Here is a 14,593-nt window from a genome sequence, read left to right as displayed (position 1 = left end):
CTCCAGAGATTTTTTAAAGAAATTTTTCTAATATGCCGATTCAAGGATTCATAAATTCCTTCAATGAATACTTTAGAAACTCAAATTAAAAAATATAAAAATTCTTTCAATGCTCACAGAAATTTCCCCAAGAAATTGTATTGGAATTTCTTAATACATTTTTAGGAAATTGTTTGTGATCTCTTCTGGTAATCATCTTCATTTTTTGAAAATTCTTTAGGTAATTCTCTTGAGATTCTTCTCGGTCGTTCCGTTGTAAATTCTTGTTTTTTTTTAATTTGCAAAAATGAATCTTATAGAATTTTAAAAGTAATAACAGACGGAATTCCATAAATAATTAGCAGAAGAAATTTACAGAGGAATTACCAAAGGAACTTTCTGAGGATTTAACAAAGAAGCTTTTAAAAGTTTCCACATTAATTTACAAACGATATGACTAATTAATTTGATTAAATGTACTGGTCGGATGAATTTCGACATTGAGCAATTGAAAGAATTACAAAAGTAATTGGCAAGTTTATTTGCAAAGGGACTGCTGGTGAAACTTTCAAAAAAAAAAAAATGCTGAAATCCCATGATAAATTTCCAAAGCAATTGCCCAAAGAATTTCTGAAAGTGATGTCCAAGATATTTTCAAAAATAATAACCTAATTCCACTTCGAATATTATTGCCAAGAAATTTCCAAGAGTTATCGAACCAGATTTCGAAGGAAGTGCCGAAATAGTTTTCAAAAACATTTGCAAAGAAAACCCCAAGAATAGTTTTATAGAAATATTCGGATCAAATCCATTCAAAGCATTTCCCAAGAATTTGCTGAAAAAAAACTCCGCCAAAAGATATTCGATATTTTTTTCAGGAAAACTGAATGAATTACCAAAAAAAATGCCAAATAAATTACCCAATCAATTCCCGCAGGGATGGGCACAGAAGTTTCCAGAAAAGTGTTGAAGTTATTCCGGAAGTAATTACCAGAGGTTTTCTCAAACGAATTGTAAAAAAAAATCAGTGAAAAGTTGCAGGCGGACTTTCCAACGAAATTTCCATAGAAATAAAAATCTGATGAGTTCGTAGAAATAAAAATCGGAAGCCACTTTTGTAGCATTCCAGAGAAGTTGAAGAAGTTTCCAAAGGAATTTCCTAACAATTAATCAAAAGTATCGCCAAAGGAAATTTTCAGAGCAATTGCCGAATGGATTTCCAAATTAATGTTCAAAGATATCCATAACGAATTTGCACACGGGTTTCTGCATTAATTACTGAAAAAGTTAAAAAAAACCGAAGAAATACTTCAGAAATTCTAATAAATAATGTAAAACTTCTCACAGGAATTTCTCAATGAATCCTTTAGGAATTCTTCCAAGTTTTTCATCAGATTTTTTTCTATTTATACCTTTAAAGGTTTTTTTTAAGCGATAACACCAGTTTCGTTCGGATTTCCTTCACGAAACTTCTCAGATATATTTGTAACGATTTCATCAAGCATTTTTTTCCCAAGTGCGGAGCTACAAGAACTCTTTCTGGGATAACTTTTACGATTCACCTGAGGAATACTTCAAGGTCTTCTTTACAATTTCTTTACAAATTGTGTGGGTTTCGTGGCCGAGCGGTTAGCGGCGTCAGTCGATTAGGTGTCATTGGTAGCATTGCTTTAGTCATACCTGCAGGAATTTTCTCAGAAATTCCTGTAACAATTGCTGAAGGAAATCATCCAAAGATTCCTTAGGCAATGTTTCATGTTCTCTTTCACAATTCGTTCAAGAATCTTTTAAGAAAATGCAGTAAAGAGTTAATCTTTTCTCCAATGATTTTTTTTCAAGCTACGTATAAATATTCGTTAATGGATTTCTCCAAGTTTTCCTTCAGATGACCCTACATACAAAGATGAACACATTCATCCCCTAAGAATTCCTGCACAAATTTCCTCAGAGGGCCTTACAGAAATTCACCCAAGGTCTCCTGCAGAAATTCCTCCAAGGAAATTTATGGGAATTCTTTTGAAGATTGTTTTTTTATTTGCACCAAAGAATTTGGAATTTCGTCATTATACAGGCATTTCATAATTAGTTCTTCCAAAAATCCGTTTGCTTGCAAAATTTCCTCAGGAATTCTTTAAGTAATTACTAATAGTACTCCTAGTACTTCTAGTACTACTTCATGGTACTGTAGTAATCCTTCACGAACATCATCAAATATACCTCCAAAATCTACCCAGTGTTTTTTTCCTAACACATCTTAGAATTCATCTAGGCAATTCTTCAAGGATTTCTTCAGAAATTTCTTCAAAAATTCCTAAAGACATTTCTACAAGGATTCCTTCGGGAATTCATTCAAATTTCTTTAGAAAATATCCCACGGATTCTATCAGGTATGGCTCCAAGCATGATCTCAAAAGATATTTTCCATGCGGAACTCCTGCAAGATTCCTTCTTGAAGAAATTTCTAAAATCATTCTTGGAGAAATTCCTTAAGGTCCACCTGAAGCATTTCTTGAAGGACTTCATGACATCATCCTTGAATGACTTTATGAACGATTTCGAAGAGGTATTTCTGAACGACTGCTTGAAGAAATTCCTACAAAAAATCTCAAAGGAATTCCTGAAGGACTTTTTTTTGAAGAAATTCCTGAATAAATGTTAGGAAGAGTTCCTGAAGGAATCATGGTAAGTATTCGTAAACCAATGCTTAGAAAAAATTAGGCAATCCCTGAAAAAAAGTTCTGAAGTAAATCTTGGTGGAATTTTTGTAGAAGTCTTTGAAGTAACTGCTAGATCAGCGGTTTTCAGATCGTGCACCGCGGTGCACTTGGTGCACCGTGAAGCTATGCTAAGTGCACCGCGTGTCTACCAAATATGTTGCCTTCACAATAATGATTAGTGTGTGTTTTGTAATTAAACCACTCAAAATATATCTTTTAGTTCCGCAGAATATAGGAGGGCTGATTTAACCATCATAAAACCAAAATAAATTGATTTGGATTCTATCGTAGTATTATGTATCTCACAAAAGCTATTTGTTTACTAGAAATGGTTGCTTGTTCACTGGACCTTCAATGAAAGATAATATTTTTTTATAGATTTTAGAAAACTTCAAATAAATTCGGAACAAAGCGATCTTACGGTGAAACTGTAGGAAAGTTTCTGATAAGCCCAAAGAAAAAATCACAGTTCTAGAGATCATTGAATATTTCAAAAAACCACGAGGAAAATCATTAATGGGTCGCGTCGGAAATCAATCAAGGTTAAAGTAAGGAACTTATCTTCAAAAACGCGAGATGGGATCTCTTAATCAATTCACAAGGAATTTACCAAGATTATCTTAGAGAACATGCTCATTATTTTCAATTTTTATCAAATATTCTTATAAGTTTGGCATGAATACTGAGGGAGATCTTCTAAAAATCTTACTAGTTCTTATAAATATAAGTTAATTTTTTGGAAAGAATTTCACCAGGGATCTGCTGAGGATTTCGCTTAGAATTCTCGAAGAGCAGTGGCTAAATCCCGGCGCACAATTTCTTCGAAAAAAAAAAATTTCTTCCTTTGCTCACCAGCAAGAAGATTTTCTTTTCTTCTTAGAAAAAGTGCGCCGGAATTCGCCTACTGGACTGGTAAAAAACATCAGCAGAAAAGTAAAGTTCGACAAGTAATAAAGAAATACAATCAAGTCACAGTCATGATCGGAGAAAGAAAATCTTTTCAACGACATGTGTATACACTATAGTGTATGTACCAGGAAGTGGCATCGAAAAATACACTAGATTTTTGTAACAAACTAATAAAATCTTTCAGAAATTTTGAAAGAGTGCACCGCGCGACGATTTATTTCTAAAAAGTGCACCGCGACGCAAAAGGTCTGAAAACCCCTGTGCTAGATAAATCGAAAAAGATATTCTTGCCCGAAGTAATTCGTTTGGTTCCTAATTTTGATGAATGGGGCCCCTGAATGTCAGCTACTACCTTAACCCTCTAATACCCAACCCCGCCTTTAGACGGGGTATACTTTGAGCATTTTTGTAATTTTTATTTCGTGGAAAATCAAAATTTTTATATTTTTGGCTGATATTTAGGGCTGTTTTGTATATCTCAAAATGGTTTTTGGTGTATTTTCAAGCGTATTTACATTTTTTAAAAATCATTGAAAAAATGATGTTTTGTCACCTTCTAGAAGTCATTGTTAATTTATCATTGAATCGCTTCAATTAACATATTTTAAATTTTTCCCATATCATTCTATTGTAGTTTTATAGTTTAAGTGAATCCAATACACTCTAAAATTATTTTCCTTAAAATTACACGGAAAATATTTTTTTTATGAAAAAAAAATTAAAATTAAAATATTTCAACAATAATCATAAAATCTCAAAATGTTTTCATCGCAAAAAATCCGTACCCCAAATAGGCTTCCAGGAAAAAATATAAAACTGTGGGGATGTTCAAAAATAAAAATTAGAAAAATCAAATACTGAAATTCACGAAATCGAGAATTAAAAAAAATCACCTTCCAAAACATGTTTAAATCGATTTTAGATGACGAAAAATGATATTTAGATCAAAATTAAAAATTTGGGTATTAGAGGGTTAAGCTAAATGAACAGCTATGTTTAGTTCTGTGGTTAGTATACCAGGGACGTTTTCATAATGTTCATGAATTTTACTTCCATATCGGTACTGAAAATCGTTAAATTCAATTTTGATTTCGAACACATTTTTTATTGTATTTTGGGGCTCCTGCAGGTGCAAAGAGTAGTCATCAAACTAATATAAACTAAACTAACTAAACTACAAGAATGAAGAGGGTACATTTATAATTATTAATAATAGTACTTCAAAAAAGCTATCTGTGTTCCCCATTTCAAAAACTCTTGATAATCACGAAGAGGCCTCTACATACCTATCAGCAGATCGGAAAGTAATGAACTTACACTTATAGGAATCTTTCGCTAATCACAGAACTTTATTCAGACTGGGCCCCCAAATTCAGGGGGGCCTCCAAATCAGGGAAGGTTCATAACACTAGACCTACCCTGATTTGGAGGCCCTCTGAATTCGGGGGCCCGGTGCGGACCGCACCCTCCGCACCCCCCTTGCTACGCCACTGTTGGGTAAAATTAGGGAGTTTTTGGTAAGCCAATTTTAAAAGTTATCCTTGGGTTTCTTCTAAAAATGGTTTATTTTTGGCACTTCTTATCTTATGATGGTTCAAGTGAATTTTCAATTTATTAGTATTATACAAAAGATCTAATTTTCACTTTTCAATGACGAAGAAAAAAACATGTTTTTTTTTTGTTTAAGGCGATTAAGTAAATTTTGAGATTATGATATTTTTTATATAAAAATGGCCATAATTATGAAAAAAAATAAAAGGATACGAGATTTGAGTCTTAAACACAAATGTATGATATTACAAGTATTAAAAGTATTCAGAGATTTGTGGAACATTCATTGCTCTATATCAAAAAAAGTTGATAAATTGATCTTAAGAAAAATTTGGACCTCCAATATTAAAAAGAAGTATAAAAAATTTGAAGAAACTTCTACATCTTTGCGTAAATCAAAAACTTATTATTTGGCCGTTATACTTTTCGTCCAGCAAGAAACGGCTCTGTACCATTGTGCACTGCTTATTTTGTTTTTATCTATTACTTTTGTTTTGTACTACAACAACTTGGTTACCTCTCACCTCAGTCGGTGAGACAAAAATTTCTCATCACGTCTTTCTTAGGAAGGAAAGTCTAGCTGTTCGTCCCGGCCCATGTATCAATGGGTACAAATGTGAATGTACAAATGCGAAAGTTCAAGTAATTGTCCTATTCAGAGAGTCAAAATGAATGACCTATTGGAGACTGTGAGAATAGAATTGTGGAATCAAAAGTGAAAGAAATTATTGAGGAAAAAACCACTTTTAAGGGGCCGCCGTTTATAAAAACGTACCGTATCTTGAAAACTAACGGAGTTACGAATTTGGCGTCTTCGACAAAGTTATTCAGAACAGCATTTTCTACAACTCTTGTAAAGACATCAACCCTGTATCTTGAAAAATTCAAAAAGTAAATTTTCTATCTCACTTTTAGGGGGATTGGTTATTTTTACCAACAGGTTATTGTAGTGAAACACTTCCTCGAAGACACCATGATGCTAAACGGCATGGTTAAATCAGCAATTGTACAATATACAGGGGATGGCCAAAATGTTTGGGATAGGCAACATTTTTTCTCCCACAAAATAATTCAACATGCTGTAACTTTTCATAGAGTGCATCGAAAAATCTCAAATTTTGACTGTTTGTCAATCTATTATGTGTGCATCATTGGTACAATTTTGGGCTCGATTGATTAATTTTTCGCGAAGTTAGAACCGTTCGCGTAAAACACTATTTTTTAGACAACTCATTTTTGAGCTGTCATAACTCGGAAACCAGTGAACCAAATTGAATGATTTTTTTAGCGTTTATCAACAATATATTGATACTCAATACGACTTTATAAAAATTAATATTTTCTCACGGCGAATTAAGTTATATCGGGTTGAAATTTTTACCCATATAGAGGAAAATAAGTAAAATTTACAATGCCACACAAAAATTATTAAATGTGTTCTTCCTTCAATCTAAATAGGCTCTAATATATCTGATTAGAGATAACTTGAGAACAGAAGTGGAAAATCTTTGGATATCAACACTAAAATTTATTCACATTAATGTAAAAAAATTACATTTTTTCGAGAAAAGTCCAAAAAGTGTCAATCCATGATAACTTTTTTTAACGTTTAAAAAGTATCTATGTTTTAATAGTTTGTGAAGCATTTACATATTGTTAGTGTACATTCAAAATTTCATTCAATTCGGTTTACTGGTTTCCGAGATATGACAGCTCAAAAATGCGTTGTCTAAAAAAAGGTGTTTTACCCGAACGGTTCTAACTTTGTGAAATAATAATCAATCAAGCCCAAATTTGTACCAATGATGCACATATAATAGGTTGACAAACAGTCAAAATTTGAGATTTTTTGATTTGCTCTATGAAAAGTTATAGCATGCTGAACTTTTTAGTGAGAGAAAAAAAAGTTGCCTATCCCAAACATTTTGGCCATCCCCTGTAAGGACTGCATCGGAAATTAACTATAAACGTTCACAATTGCCTGAAAAATAATCTGTTCGAAATAAATATAACTTTATTTTTGGAGATACTATATAAATCTCTTAAATAAAGAATGGCAGTTCCAATTTTCAAAAAATAATCATTTAACTTGGACTTTTATCTCAAAGATTGCACAAATGTTTTTAAAATTTTGGACACCTCCTAAAAATTAAAATTACGAAAACTGTGGGAAAGTATTCATTTTTTTCTCTTATTTTTGCGCAAATATATTCTTCTCCAGAAGGCTCATAATATAAGAAAATTATTTTTATCAAGAAAAATTCCCTCCGCAGTTTAGGGCAATTCTTAAAAATGAAAAAAGGTCATTTTTCGAGGAACTCTTTTTTTTATGCGTCTTCAAAGAACGATTACGTAAATAAAAAATACATAAAGTTGAAAATTTGCATTTTTTTCGATTGGGTATGTATTTAAATCTATTGAAGAGGTAGTTTTACCAGAGAACGAAATTTTATAACCTCTGAAGATATTTAAAACAAAGCGTCAAAGTTCGACCAAAAAGTAGGTGTTTTTTGGGATAGACCATATTCTTAATGTTGGAGGTTTTTCTATCCAAAATAAGAATTTTAAAAGTCGGTTTGGAGTGATATGTTATGTGTACATAACTGTTAGTAATAATAATTATTTTCCAGATTTTTCCCCGTACAAATTTTGTTTGTTACAAATGTTTGAAACGTTAAAAAAAAATTAAAATAAAAACTGTTTGTACAGATTGTTATTTTGTGTGGTAAACTCATAGACCCATATTTTCTATAATACTAAACATTTTCCAAATTTCTTGAAGCTGTTCTAAACTTAACTATAATGTAAAGATTTCATAGAAGAACCGGTATGAAAAGACCAACCGTGCGTCGAGATAGAGCATTTTGAATGTTTATAGTTAATTTCCGATACAGTCCTTAGTAGTTGGATTCTTTGCGTGCAATCTTTAAAACATCATTTCGTTAAAACACCGTTTCTCGAGAATGGCTTGACGGATCTTCGTGAAATTTTGTTGGTAGTTGCACAACCCCTAAAGCTCCGTGGTCAACCTTTTCCTATTTCGATATCGTGCATTTGGCCAAAATGGCGATCGAAAAACCTCGAAATTTTTCGATTTTTCAAAATTTCAAATCAATGCCCCTCCCCTCTCCCAAGAGGGGGAGGGTCAAAACTTCAGATTTATGAGTTTCTAGTCGGGAGCAATCAGAAAAAGTGAAATTTGGAGCTGAACAAAAAAATTGTCGGACCGTGAATTGGTTTTGGTAGGCGCAATCATTCATAAAATTATGCAAATAGTTAATATTTATCACTTTGCAGAAGATAATGAGGTTCTCAATGACATACAAAAACTGATATTAATGTTTTAGCCCCAAAAATATAGTGTAGTTAGATTAAGAACCCCTGCTAAGGATACTCGAGGGTACAGACGAAAACCTCAGATTAAGATTACTCAACTAATTATGATACATTTTGAACCTAGTGGGGTTCAATTTGCATCCATTTCCATCCATTTTGCTAAAAATAGCCACAGCTAACCCTATTGACATTTTAGAACCCTATTCACTTCTACAAAGTTGTGTATTTTGACATTTTACATAACTTTGTAGAACATTGAATCTTGGCCACGGCTTGAACAAAATGGGCGAATTGTCGGAACATAAGGTGACAAAGATGCCTTTGCTGTAGATTCTTAACGATAAAACGGGACATTGTTGATTCCTAAGAAAAAGGTACAATAAATGTGTCCGAAACGTCGGGTGAAAGCATAAGAATCCGTTTTTAACAGTCGTATCGCTAAGGAAATTAAAACTAAACATTTTAGAGAATACTGAAAAGTAAGAGAACTGACCTAACTCATGTCATATACTTATTTAACTACTCTAATCTTATTCTAGTTTAAAGCATCGCTGATTTAAAGTGCTATCAAAATATCGAGAAAATACCCGCTTTCCCCTACCTCCGCCTGTGCCTGTAGCTTGTTAGGGAATCTAACGGTCTCACTACTCCCACGTGTAATATTTACACTCACCAAAAACGCATTCAAACGAATTATTGAGAAGCAAGCCCACTCGCGCGCACTTGAACATTAAATTTCCACTCATGAAAAATCCCCTCAAGCGCAACCCACAACATTCCCACGCCTGCTGCCTGCAAGGTTGATCAACCCAAGCAGCGCTCCTTCTAACTTTCCTTATGTAGTTCGGTCTCTTATGTGTAAACATAATTCATTGATGGTACCTACTCACTTTCCTTGAACACTCAGAACTCAGTTTTCCCATCTGAAGGGAACAGGTTTGACGTCACTCGGATGGGGTTTCCTTATTTCGGCGAAGGGATAATGGAACGCAATGTAGGGGAAAAAGCTTCATGCACCGATCGATAACACTGATGTGGTCTCTCGTTTGGCTCCTCTGGTTACAGTCTGAATTTTACCGCTGCAAAAGTCGGTCGGGGTTTTCGTTCTATCGGTACATCCAGCCAACCGTGCTCCGGGGGTCCTTGGTTCTCCTGATTGTGAAACTAGTGGGCTTCTGCAGGAAGGTATTGCGCTGAAATGTGCCATTTTCGATCATTTAATTCACAGTTCACGTTGATCTGAGATGCCGCTTTGTGATAATTTGACGAGTTTCTTGCAAATGGATGTGTGAAAAGTTACCAGTCAGCCATTACAATTTTCCTGCGTTTCGAATCGAGTGTGGAAAAATTTTCACCCTAGTGGAAAACCATTTGGAGAGGGGACAGTGCAGGAGAAGACGGAGAGAGCTTTCCATAACCAAGCTGCGGAAGGAGACCAAGGGTCGTTAAGAGGTCGTAGCATTTTCAATCGAAAACCTACTAAAATCAGAAGCGCAAATTTGGATGTGACAAAAATAACCATCGTCGATTGATTGCGAAGGAAATGGTTATGTAACGTATTCAGGATACATATTCATACCTAGTTTCAAAAGCGAACCTGGTCACTGAGTGATGCTCGGGAGAGTTGCATGGAGAACCCCACGGAAAATTGAAAGTAAAACCACGCGAGACAGTGTTAGTCGAATGTGTGCTCGGTTTTCATTCATACTGAACATTTTCGGATAGTTTTGCAATATGTTCTGTGGTATACGAGCGTGATTAAACGACATCATCTGTGACGAGAGTTTATTTAGGCGACACTGAATGTATTGAAGCGACTTGGCGGCCAAAAAAGCTAGTGAGAGAACGAACCTCCCATGCTACGGGTAGGATCGTTGAATCGATGTTGTTTGGTTTTCTTTTGGCCGGAGCAATCTGAGGCTGCATCTCGGTGAAGAGGCACATGTGCGGGTCACGTTTCAGAACAAGAAACTCTCCGTCTCAGAAGACATCCCTACGCTGGGGTGACAGCTGCTCTCCCTACTGAACAGGTGACCTCGACCACGGTTCTATATCACATCAGAAGATCCCACCACAGAGTTCGACTTCATCTTCGCCTTTGCCGTCATTCGTCGCCATCGCCTCATTCATCTTGAACAGCAGGCCAACATCGAAGTGAACACTAGACACTAATACGTAAACAATAGGGTAGCCATTTCGTCGAAACAGTCAAAAGGTCAAATACCAACCGAGAAAAATCCCAATCCCTAGCAAAATGGTCGCTATCAAAGTGTTGAGTCCTAGTTCTAAGTGTAACGTTTTACGCGTAAAATATCTGTGATGTGTTAAAAGTCTACAAATCAATGTTCTAAGATTTCAAATCAAGTGTCGAAAGAAGCGACAAAAGGATAGTCGTTTACAAAGTGTATAATATATAATAAATACCGTCATAGAGTACCCGTAGGGCTCAGTGAAGGAAAGCAAACGGAAGAGCTAATCTTCCCCACCGCCCACACAATTCGTCACACACATAACGAAGCACTCAGATTCATGTGAACCAGCAGTAATTGGAGAGGTCCTTGTGCATCCGTCTTTTTGAAGGTGAGTTACTCGGAATGGAATCTACAACAGAAACAGAAGTACATATTATATACGGATGTGGAAGTGAGTGAAACCACCTGCTCTGATAAGTCCGATAAGCCTCGTTCTGACGTAAGAACGTTCTTTTGGTTTTTCTCTTTTCATTGTATAGTTTTGGGTATTTTTTTGCTGGGAACAGTTACATAACCTTACTTTTGAGTGGTCCGATGGCGCACAGAGTGCTGGAATTTACATCAAGTGAACGTCATGTGATTGGAAAGCATAACGATTAAGCTCTTGGTGGTGAAGCAAATTGATTGATGAACAACACAGCCCACATGATAAATTACTGAGCAGTACTACCGAAGTTCGCATATATGTGCACTGAAATAGCTGTGTATAACTAAATAAATGATGATTATTTGCGCGTTCCTGGGCATAGTGCATTATGTGCTGTGCATGTCACTCAAAACACATATTCGTGCAATGGCAGGTAAAGCGAATGTCAGTATGTTGTTGGGAAAAAGATGTTTGGCAGAGGCTACACGTTTGGTGTGTGAATGCCAGGTGTAAGCTGCCGTTGACCATTCGCTGTTTTCTTCCATAGATGTTAGATTACCACTAGATCTTGCTTCCTAATATAGCAGGCACACCACAATATTTTTATATCACCAGATACATACCAAAAAACGCAGAAATTTGGAATGGCGCTTACGTCACTTCACAGAAGAACGGCAGTAAAGCGATAGATTGTGTGTTGATTACTCTGAAGATGATGTGGCACAGTTCGCTGGCTGCATAACTTGCAAGCGATATCTAAGGACTGTATCGGAAATTAACTATAAACGTTCACAACTGCCTAAAAATTAATCTATTCAAAATAAACATAACTTTATTTTTGGAGATACTATAGATACTATAATAGTTATTTATGCAACGAGTTGCTTACAACTTTTTTTTTGCAATGTCCAAAATTATTCACTAGAATATGATCATTTCCATCAGTATAATTGTGCTTCTCGTGATTGAATGGGAACGACCACGTGCTCCATCACGAAATCTGAATCAAGCAAGCCGTGCTATAATCGTCACAGTTTTTCAAGCTCTTACTGTGGTAACACAGGTTGTCAATCAAACAAATGCATTATTATTCATATTGATACCCAAATGAGATGCATTATGAACCATAATGCATTTGTTTGGATAGTACGGAAAAGTAGGCCGTTAGGATATTGAAACGGCAAGTATAAAATGAATTTTATAGTGCCAAATTGCAAAATAGTAGTTTACGCAACAAGGTGCAGAATGACGGTTTTTACAGCACGAGTTGTACATTTATCCAACGAGGCTTGCCGAGTTGGATAATTACGACGAGTGCTGGAAAAATCGAGTTCTACACCGAGTTGCGTACAACGTTTTTTGCAATTTCATAAATTACCCTTGAGGATAGTTTTCAACAAAACTGCACACTGATGTTCACAGCCAATGTGTAAGGAAATCTGATCATAATAGGTTATACTGTGCAGTTGTCACTATTTTTCAAAACTGCGTCCAGAAAGCATCAAGAAGTTGACCAAAACTGAAAACAGTGCTGTAATGGTTCATTACGCAACGCAAATCAGTGCTGTAATGAACCATTACAGCACTGTTAATTTGGTGTGGGAAAGTAGGCCTTTTCCAGTCAGATTTGCGTGAGGTAAAACAGCCTATTACGATGAGAAATTGCAAAAAAATCTTTTTTGCAACTTGGCACTATAATATTGAATGTTATACTTGCCGTTTTAGTGTCACTACGGCCTACTTTTCCTCACTATTAAAAAGAGTTGCATTATGATTCATAATGCAACTCATTTGAGTTGCATTATGAATCATAATGCAATTGTTTGGGCAATAACCTGTGTTTCCACGTCAAGAGCTTGAAAAACTGTGACGGTTATAGCATAGCTTGCTTGATTCAAGTTTTGCGTCTAGCTTGATGGAACACGTGGGTGATCCCGTTCAACCACCAGGAAGCATGATGATACTGATGGAAATGATCATATTAAGGTGAAATATCAAGAAATCCCATTGCAATTTTTCATACGAACTTTAGAGGCACAAATCTGACGAACAAAGCATCGAGCCAAGCCGCACTTGTTTTTCCTGGCTTTGCTCACTTGCAAAAAGAGGCAGCTTTTACAAATCGAGAGCATTTGTTTTCGAATTTTCTAGATTGGTGCTCTTGAAAACGTGAGTAGGGGACCAAATCGGCCATTGTGGTAGCCATGTTTGTATACTCTGAAGTTTCTCCTTAAAGTGATTTTTGTTCTTATTGCAAAAAATGTTGTATGCAACTCGTTGCAAAACTCGATTTTTACAGCACTCGTCATATTTATCCAACTCGGCAAGCCTCGTTGGATAAATGTACGACTCGTGCTGTAAAAATCATCATTTTGCAACTCGTTACATAAATAACTATTAAATAAAGAATGGCAGTTCTGATTTAAAAAAAAAATTATTTAACTTGGACATTTAACTCAAAGATTGCACATATGTTTTTAAAATTTTGTACACCTGCTATAAATTTAAAAATGCGAAAACTGTAGAAAAATACTCATTTTTGCCTTTCTCGTACACCAAGGTGTACCGAAAGGCTATATGTTCACTCCAAAAACGAAATTTTGATGGAGCCCCCGGAGGGGCAAGTCTTATATACCAATCGACTCAGCTCGACGAGTTGAGATGATGTCTGTGTGTGTGTATGTGTGTGTGTGTATGTATGTGTGTGCGTATGTGTTTGTGTGTGTGTGTGTACAAAAAAGGTCACCTAACTTTTAGATAGTAAACATCAACCGATTTTAATGACCAACGGTTCATTCGACGCGGAATCTGGTCCCATTGTTTCCTATTGAAAATGGTTCGGATCGGTCCAACCGTTCCGGAGTTATGGCCATTTAGGTGTTCCGGACCGGTACCCCTGGAAGTGGCCAGACATGAAATTGCAACAAACCCATACATGCTGCACATCAAACTGCGGCATTTTCGATAACTTGATGAATGGTTAGCAAGAAAATAGTCTCAGACCATATTTGAACCGGTAGTGTTCCGGAACCGGTTCTGGGTGTCCCGTCGGATGTGGCCAAATATAATAATGAGCCAAACCCATGCATGCGACACATCAAAGCGTGGCTTTTTTGATAACCTGATTAAAGATTAGCAAGAAAATAGTCACGGACTATATCTGAACCGGTAGTGTTCCGGAACCGGTTCCGGATGACCCGCCGGATGTGGCCAAATATAACAGTGAACCAAACCCATGCATGCGATACATCAAAGGGCGGCTTTTTTGATATCCTAATGAATGGTTAACAAGAAAATAGCCTCAGACCATATCTGAACCGGTAGTGTTCCGGAACTGGTTCTGGATGTCCCGCCGGATGTGGCCAAATATAATAGTAAGCCAAACCCATGCATGTGATACATCAAAGCGTGGCGTTTTTGATAACCTTATGAATGGTTGGCAAGAAAATAGCCTCAGAACATATCTGAACCGGTAGCGTTCC

The 14,593-nt window shown here is 35.9% G+C and overlaps 1 protein-coding gene across 1 annotated transcript in view; it reads left to right on the top strand.

Moving 5' to 3' along the window:
• The first annotated feature begins 9,482 nt into the window (after positions 1-9,482).
• The window catches only part of LOC109430734 (high-affinity choline transporter 1), a 93,709-nt gene continuing 88,598 nt past the window's right edge, over positions 9,483-14,593 (top strand). The window contains exon 1 of the mRNA XM_019706812.3: positions 9,483-11,072. The gene's annotated coding sequence lies outside the window, so the exon portion shown is untranslated. The remainder of the gene's footprint in view (positions 11,073-14,593) is intronic.

Source organism: Aedes albopictus, chromosome 1 (assembly GCF_035046485.1).
Source record: "Aedes albopictus strain Foshan chromosome 1, AalbF5, whole genome shotgun sequence".
NCBI classification, from domain to species: domain Eukaryota; kingdom Metazoa; phylum Arthropoda; class Insecta; order Diptera; family Culicidae; genus Aedes; species Aedes albopictus.
This window is presented reverse-complemented; position numbering and strand designations above follow the sequence as displayed.